The following is an 8,005-nucleotide window of genomic DNA, read 5'->3' as shown; positions in this document are numbered from 1 at the left end:
TCATTTCAGGGAGAAGTTTGGAAAGTGTTTTGAGCAATATTTGTTTCTTATTTCTTCACACATTCAAACAAGAAGTGTGATTACATTCCGAGTTAAGAAATGAGTAAAGGATGGGTTCAGAAAACGGTGTAAAAGGTTTATTTCATCTAAACGATTATGTGCTAAACTACCCAATAGTATAGTTGGCAAAAAAAAAGTTTATAAATATGGAACCATTCCACTGGTTAAACTGGCCCTCGCTTCAACAGAACTGACACATAAACATGACATCATAATGCCGTGCCATCTCGTTTTTGGTCTGAGGAAATAATAACTCATCTGTTTCAAGTCATACGTAGATGGTATTAAACACCAACCACTGAGAGGAAGTGAAATACCAACATCAGATGCCAACTCAGCAGGACGACACCTCATATTACCAGGAACTCTAAAACCTCCCTGTACAATCGTCATTACAGCCAATGACAGGACTGGGTAACACTTTGCAATACTGTAACACAAAAACATGTGTAGTTACTAAGGAACGAGTCAGGAACGAACTGTCTATATCTACTAGGGCAGTGGTTCCGAACCTTAGGGTCGCGAGCCTCAGTGGGGTCGCCTGGAATTCAAAGAGGGTCGCACGGAAAAAAAAGAAAATCTTTTTCTTTTTTACACCACACACAATTTAAAACTACAGAAGATTATTAGTGTCACTTGAGATTTTTTTTTAAGTTCTGAGTTTAAAGTAAAAGTGATAGTCTCTAACATTTCAGTTTTGTTCTCTTGGGTGACACCTATGGAGATGAGCAGTAATTGCAGGTGAGATCCAAACTGTCAATGGGCCATAGCCTCAAACCATTGATCAGATACTGACTTTTTTTTAGATGAAAATGTTTGAGATTATAGCTTTAAATGAGGATTCTGAGAATAAAGATAGAATTCTGAGTTTAATGTCAGAATTCTGAAAAAAAAACAAGTCAGAATTCTGAGATTAAAGTCAAAATTCTGAGGGGAGAAAATAAGAATACGGTAACCCTTCCTTTTACAGTCCGGTAATTACCAGGTATTTACCCGGTAACTACCAGGTAATTACCTGGTAATTAGAAGTATTTACTGGGTAATTACCTGGTAGTTACCGGGTAAATACCAGGTAATTACCTGGTAGTTACCGGGTAAATACCAGTCCATTGTCTAGTATATAACTGGTAACTACCTTGTACATATCTGAGTTATTGTCACACTAACACATTTAGACGAATTGATGGGTAATAGTGGAAGGTTTATATTCTGTAATCTATAATTACTGGGTAAATGCCAGGTAATTACCAGGTAAATACATGGTAGTTGTCAAGAAAATATCTAGTCATTACCGGGTATTTACCTGGTAATTACCAGGTTATTACCCAGGAGATAATTCTAATTACCAGGTAAATACCTGGTAGTTACCGGGTAAATACCTGTCCATTGTCGACTATATACCTGGTAATTACCTTGTAAATAATAAGTGTTATTGTCACACTAACACGGTCACATTTAGACAAATTGATGGGTGATAGTAGAGATTTACAATCTGTAATTAAATAATTACTGGGTAGTTACCAGGTAAATACCTGGTAATTATACCTGGTCGATACCTGGTAAAAACCAAGAAGACTGTTACATGTGACGTCACTGATGATATTATCGATCGAGTACCGGAATTTGAATATCTTGGGTCCCTAGATTTTTGTGACGTCAAAATCGGGTCACAAGCCAAAAAAGTACTAGTAGTACTGTACTAGGGGCTACTGAGGCTCAGCCTGTAGAGGGTGGCACCATCCGCCTCCTCCTATCGTTCCCCCCCCGTCGGTGCTGTCTCTCCGGATGCCCTGGTATGTGATACCCTCATTATCGGTGACTTGTACGCCACGTCTACGTGCCCAACTGTGAAACCAGATGCTTTGGCACTTGGCAGATGCCAGCCATGAAGTCAGGGCCCTCTCAGTCAAACCCCACCTCCTACTCCTTCTTTACCATAGTATCATAGAATCCATCCTCTTGTACTGTGCCACCTGCTACTTCACCATATTCCCAAAATCACAAAAACATCCTCTAAAATAATTGGCCTCCCCACTCCCAACCTACCAGCCCTCATTGACACTGCCATAACCCATAGAGCACTGACCATAGTACACAACCCCAGTCACCCCCTCAACCCATGTTTCACCCTCCTCCCTTCTGGCCGCAGATACAGACAACTAACTAGTCTGCAACAAAAAAAAAATCCCTTTGGGAGGAGTTGTACGGAGCCCCTAAAGTTCTGAAAGGCAATATATATCTTTTTTTATATATATTTGTGCGCACAATATATTAAAGTGTGCACACAATTTAACTAAATTAACCTTAGTTTAAAACTTTAAACTTTACTTAAATTGTGCGCACATTTTAGGTAAATTGTGCGGACATTTTAGTTCAATTGTGCGCACATTTTAGTTAATTTGTGGGCACAATTAACTAAAACGTACGCACAAATTAGCATCCTCAAAATAAATATAACCTTTCAGAACTTTAGGGGGTCCGTAGTTTTGTACCCTCAGCCATAACTGCCCTAAACAGTCTAAGTAAGCAAATAGTTCACAGACCTGCGTGTGCTATTTTTATGATGTCCCTTTTGTTGCCTATATATGTGTTGTGTGTATTTGTTCAATGTTTGATGTACAGACTGTGAAAACACATTTCCATTCAGGAGGACAATAAATTATGAGGCCATTTACACCTGGCATTAACATGCGTTTTCTGCCATCAGATTGCAATCAGATTGTATTTTAGCACTTCAGCCTGATTCCATTTACACCTGGCGTTAACATGCATTTTCTGCAATCTGATTACAATCTGATTGCAATTAGATTGCAGAAATGGTTGTCCTCTCAATCCGCCTAAAGTTGGTGTATCCAGATTGAGAGGACACATTGCATTTACACTTGTGTTCAATGTGTACACAATGCATCCCTGACCACCTCCGGAGGTGGTTTGGCCGATCAGATTTCAATCCTTCTTCAATGCGTTTTGGGGTTGTTTACACCTGGCATTTCAAGTGATAAAACACAATCTGACTGCAATCTGATCACAGAAAACGCATGTTAGCGCCAGGTGTAAATGGCCTCAAAGTGGCAGACATTGAGGCCATTTACACCAGAAACTAATATGTCATATTAATCAGATTAGTAATGTTGCATGACTTGTGCAATGTGCATCCTGGATATAGTTTGTTACAATAGTGTTAGCTCAAATGCTAATGTTAAACCTTATGTGGATGGACAATGCTAACGCCATTAGCGCCATGTTCTGGCATGTACAGTAAAATAAAAACACAGATTTGGGTGGTCTAACCTAACCTAACCAAAAGTGTCCACCTTGTAAAAAAAAAAGAAGCAAATTGACCCAGGGGCCACACTGAGTGGAGTCGGGGGCTGCACGCGGCCCGCGGGCCGCCAGTTGCCCACCCCTGTCTTAGATGTTTGTGAGGGAGGCGATAGCCTACTCACCCTGTAGTGTCACGTGCTCATCGCCCCCGCTCGGCGCCGAAACCGGCTCTTCAGGGTTCCCGCTCATGTTCCACGAGCTGAGGACTCAGCGACCCCCTCTCCTTTTGCCGATAGTTTCTAATTGAGGCCGGTATTAAGCGTATATGAAGTCCATAAGGCTCTCTTCAAAACTGAATGTTAAGAAGTCGAAGGGCGAGGACGAAATTGCTCCATTTCTCCTAGGCCTTAGTGCCCATCTGATTGCTGCTCTGACCGCTCATATATTTAATTTAACATTTATCTCGGGTGAAATTCCATCTGTATGGAAGAGCGCTCAGGTTTCAGGCCTCTGTTTAAAGGCGGCAACCCAAGTGATCTAAACAATTAACGTTCCATTTCCAAGCTGTGTTGTTTAGCCATGGTCCTCGAAACCCTGGCAAATTAGCAGCGTCTGGCTTTTTTTAGACACATATAACATTCTCCAATCACATCAATCAGGGTTCAGACCTAGACACAGTACTGTCACAGCCACATCTCTTGTTGCAAATAATATGAACTGCCTTGATGACTGGCAGCACTGTGCAGCTCTCTTTGTTGATATCTCAAAGGGGTTTGATACGGTAGTAGATCATAGTATTCTGTTAAGTAAAGTGTCCTCTATCGGATTAGAAGATCTCTCAGTCAGATGGTTTTCCAATTATCCGTCTGGGAGAAAGCAAACTGTTGTTGTTGACAATATGAGATCCGGCTCCCTGTCTATTGGTAAGGGTGTCCCCCAAGGGTCCATTTCTGGCACAACTTTAATACAGGCCGCCTTCAATACTTTCCAACAGTCCCTGTCTGACCTTAAATTGGTCTTAGATTCCAATAAAACTAAATGGATGCTATTGTCAACGATAGTCTGAGTATCCCACACTACAAGGTGAGCAAATTGAATCTGTTAAATATCTTGGCATTTGGCTGGATAGCAAACTTTCCTTTCATGAAAATCTATTGTACAATCCCCTAATATTAATGTCTGTCTTTGATTACGGAGATGTTGTGTACATGTATGCCTGTTAACTCTGCCTACTGTAAATGCACTTCATTTGGCCCATTTACAAAGTATTTTTTGGTGTATACTGTTTTACTGATGAGAGGGAAATGAGAGCCTTAACTGCGCCTAAATGCACTTTTGTCTCATTTATAAATTGAAAAAAATGTGTATATGTTTGTAATAACACATGCATAAAACGAAGTTGTGATTTATCAAACGTACTGTATTTGAATTGGCTGGTTTAGAAATGATTAATTACCTATGCCAGTAAAACATATTTCTTGGATTTAATTGACTATTTCATTGTGTCTGCGGGAAAGAATGTGGTTTCTTGCTGAGAAAATACTTTAGTCTTTTCAGAGAGAAAGCACAAAGGAACCTTCTGGATGTAGACTCAGTTCTCACCAAACGTCTGGGAGCCGAGACTATTCTGGAATCATGTTCTCTGATGTATCAAGAAATGTTCTTCATGTAGCCTTATGCTATCTATCACTGTAACCCGTTCGAATAAGAACTCCAGTTTCCTTTTGTTTTCATTCTATGACACACAAATGCTATCTGACCTTGCATGTCAGCAACGTTCCACTTCCAGTATAAAGACATGAGACAGAATGCTGCCTTTTCTGCTCCTAAGATTTTGATGAAGTGATTTGTGCCATATTGTTCGAACAATTAATAATACAACAAAAAAGAACACTCTTTTCTCAAGTCTGTTTTGTTAAAGACAATCTGTCATGACAGTTTACCTATTCGATATGAGGTGATGCGGAAATGGCAGTAAAAATGATCATTTATAGAGAAGGCCTGCTGTGAATTGGGTGGTTTGTCATTTTTTAAAGTGGGTCCCCAGAAAAAAAAAGTTTGGGGAACACTGCTATTCATAGTATTCTGATGTCACAAGCATTTTTCCTACCAAAATGGCGCTACAATACACTCATTGGTTGCATCACTTGATGGTAATCACCTGTAAATTGATCACAATCACCTGTTATTTTCCTACCAAGATGGCCGTGTGGTGATGTCACAGGATACTATCAATAGAGTATATGTGGGTACATGTTCCAGTTTTTGATACCATGGACCATGACAGAAGCCATTTCCAAAGTAAGTAGTGTCACACACAGGAACAGACAGCAGGGAGATCACAGTCTCTGTGTAGTCTTTTATTTGTTTTTTATTTGTTTTTTATTCAGAAGCCAGCACACATTTGAAATGAGAAACACAAAACGGACTCTTACAGCATCGGGCATCACAGCTTCGTCCACGATTAGCCTTTGTACGGGGAGGAGTTAAAGAGATTCAGCCAGTCTGACTAACACCCCCTACCCTCCCCCCAGCTGACCACAATGACTATAGTAGCCTACAAAAAATAACTTGTCTTTGGCGTGCTGCTGGGGGGCTGTAACTGTATTCTCTTTGGAGAAGTGCTCGTATTAGTTCAAATACCCACTGGGGTGATCCTCCAAGCAGAGGCTGTGCATCATCTGAAGCTGGTTAATGTTAAGCGGGTATAAAATCTGTCTGTATGCCTTAAATAGGACGGAGAAATATCATACAATAAGTGAAATCATCGTAGTCATGTCATACAGTCCAACATGGAAACATACACACCTCATCATGGTGAATAATGAAACGATAAACAAATTGAAACCGAATAAAAATCAAAGAGTACCGCACGTTTTCCAATTGTGGGGTAAAAGCGATTCTCCACGTAAAGATATTCAGTGTTGAGAATAATATCCTGACTTCCTGGGTGGGAGGAGCTACAGGAAATATTCCTTTACTGCACCTGTAGAAGCCTTACACCTGCTATAGCCGGAGAGAGTGAGAAAACACTTGCTATCTGCTGAGCATTATACCTCAATTAGTTCTGTTCAAGCTATTTGATTGGACAAGAGGCATTGCATAAGTGCTGATATACAGTATAACAGCACTGGGACGTATCACTCTGCTTCACACACATGTTCTCACGTAACCTTGATTCGGCTGCGTTCACACAGCGTAGCGACAGCGATATGGATCAATTTGACCTTCATTATGAATGGATTGGTAGGAATGGGAAGAAAGTAAGCTGAAATCATCTGTGCTAACCTAAAAGTAGCTACCCCTTAGCTAGCTTGCAGTCGGGGAAACTGTTTACCTGTTGCTTGGCAACACTTGGTAGGGCAATCCTGAAGTAACCGTTTTTGTTGTTGGCAAAGGCAAATGACGTGTATACAAATTGTTTCAAATTACTTTTAAAACATTACTATTATAGAGAGGCAAAGTGAACGTCACTGTACCAGAGATTTTCATCCGCCATTTATTTTTCCCATAGACATTTCGTAAAATGCTTATAAAAAGTTTTTTTTTAACGTTTTGGTCCGAGTGTTGTGCGATCTCTCCTGTTTCTAAATATATCTGTACCGTTTGGTTTGAACCAGTAAAACTCTTTTTGGAAGCATTTTACAAAATGTCTATGGGAAAATAAATGGCGGATGAAAATCTCTGGTACAGTGCTGAAGCAGGAAGTGACGTTCCACCTTGGCTCTCTATTACTTGATGAATAGCCTTGTTTATACAACTGTTGTATAAAAGCAATATCACACTGGAGGATGTGCTGTTCTGTTGTAGCCTACTGATATCAGCACGGCTGTGATTATGCTGATATAGGCTACAGTACGGCACTAGCTCTTGTGTGATATCGATTAAATAATACACATTTGCAATCGACATATTTGCATACACAGATAAACACGCACGCAGTCGCACACACAATTTTTTGACACGACGGTTCATCGGAATGTACGTCATTTGCAGGAAAGGCAATTAATCAGAAACTTCCAATCACGCTTAGCGGGCGTGGCGTCACTCCCATAGAGTTCAGGCACTTGGAGAATCCATACCAAGGCACATTAAAGCTGTTCTGGCTCACGGTGGAGTTCAGTGAAGTCATCATAGTAAGCAGCATCGAATCATGATGTCAATAATATGATGCTAGGGTCTTTCAAGGGGAAAGGACATAAATGAATGATTTTCTGAAAGTATAATTGATTTTGGTTCAACATCGGTGCTGGTTTTCCTTAAAGGAACACTCTGCCCATTTTCAACCAGCTTTGTATCATTAGAACATCAGTAGTATATCAGAAAACTGTAAACGGTTTTGAAGTCTGTCATTTAATTTGACAGTTATTGAGTGTTAAAGTGTGGACCAGTGACATCACTGGTCCACACTCACTCAAATGAATAACTCATTAACTCAAATCAACTCTCAATAACTGTCAAACTATTCATCATTCATCTAGTTTGACAGTTATTGAGAGTTGATTTGAGTTAATGAGTTATTAATTTGAGTTAGTGTGGACCAGTGATGTCACTGGTCCACACTTTAACACTCAATAACTGTCAAATTAAATGACAGACTTCAAAACAGTTTACAGTTTTCTGATATACTACTGATGTTCTAATGATACAAAGCTGGTTGAAAATGGGCAGAGTGTTCCTT

This window comes from Poromitra crassiceps, assembly GCF_964638095.1.
Source record: "Poromitra crassiceps genome assembly, chromosome: 28".
Taxonomy (NCBI): Eukaryota; Metazoa; Chordata; class Actinopteri; order Beryciformes; family Melamphaidae; genus Poromitra; species Poromitra crassiceps.
This window is presented reverse-complemented; position numbering follows the sequence as displayed.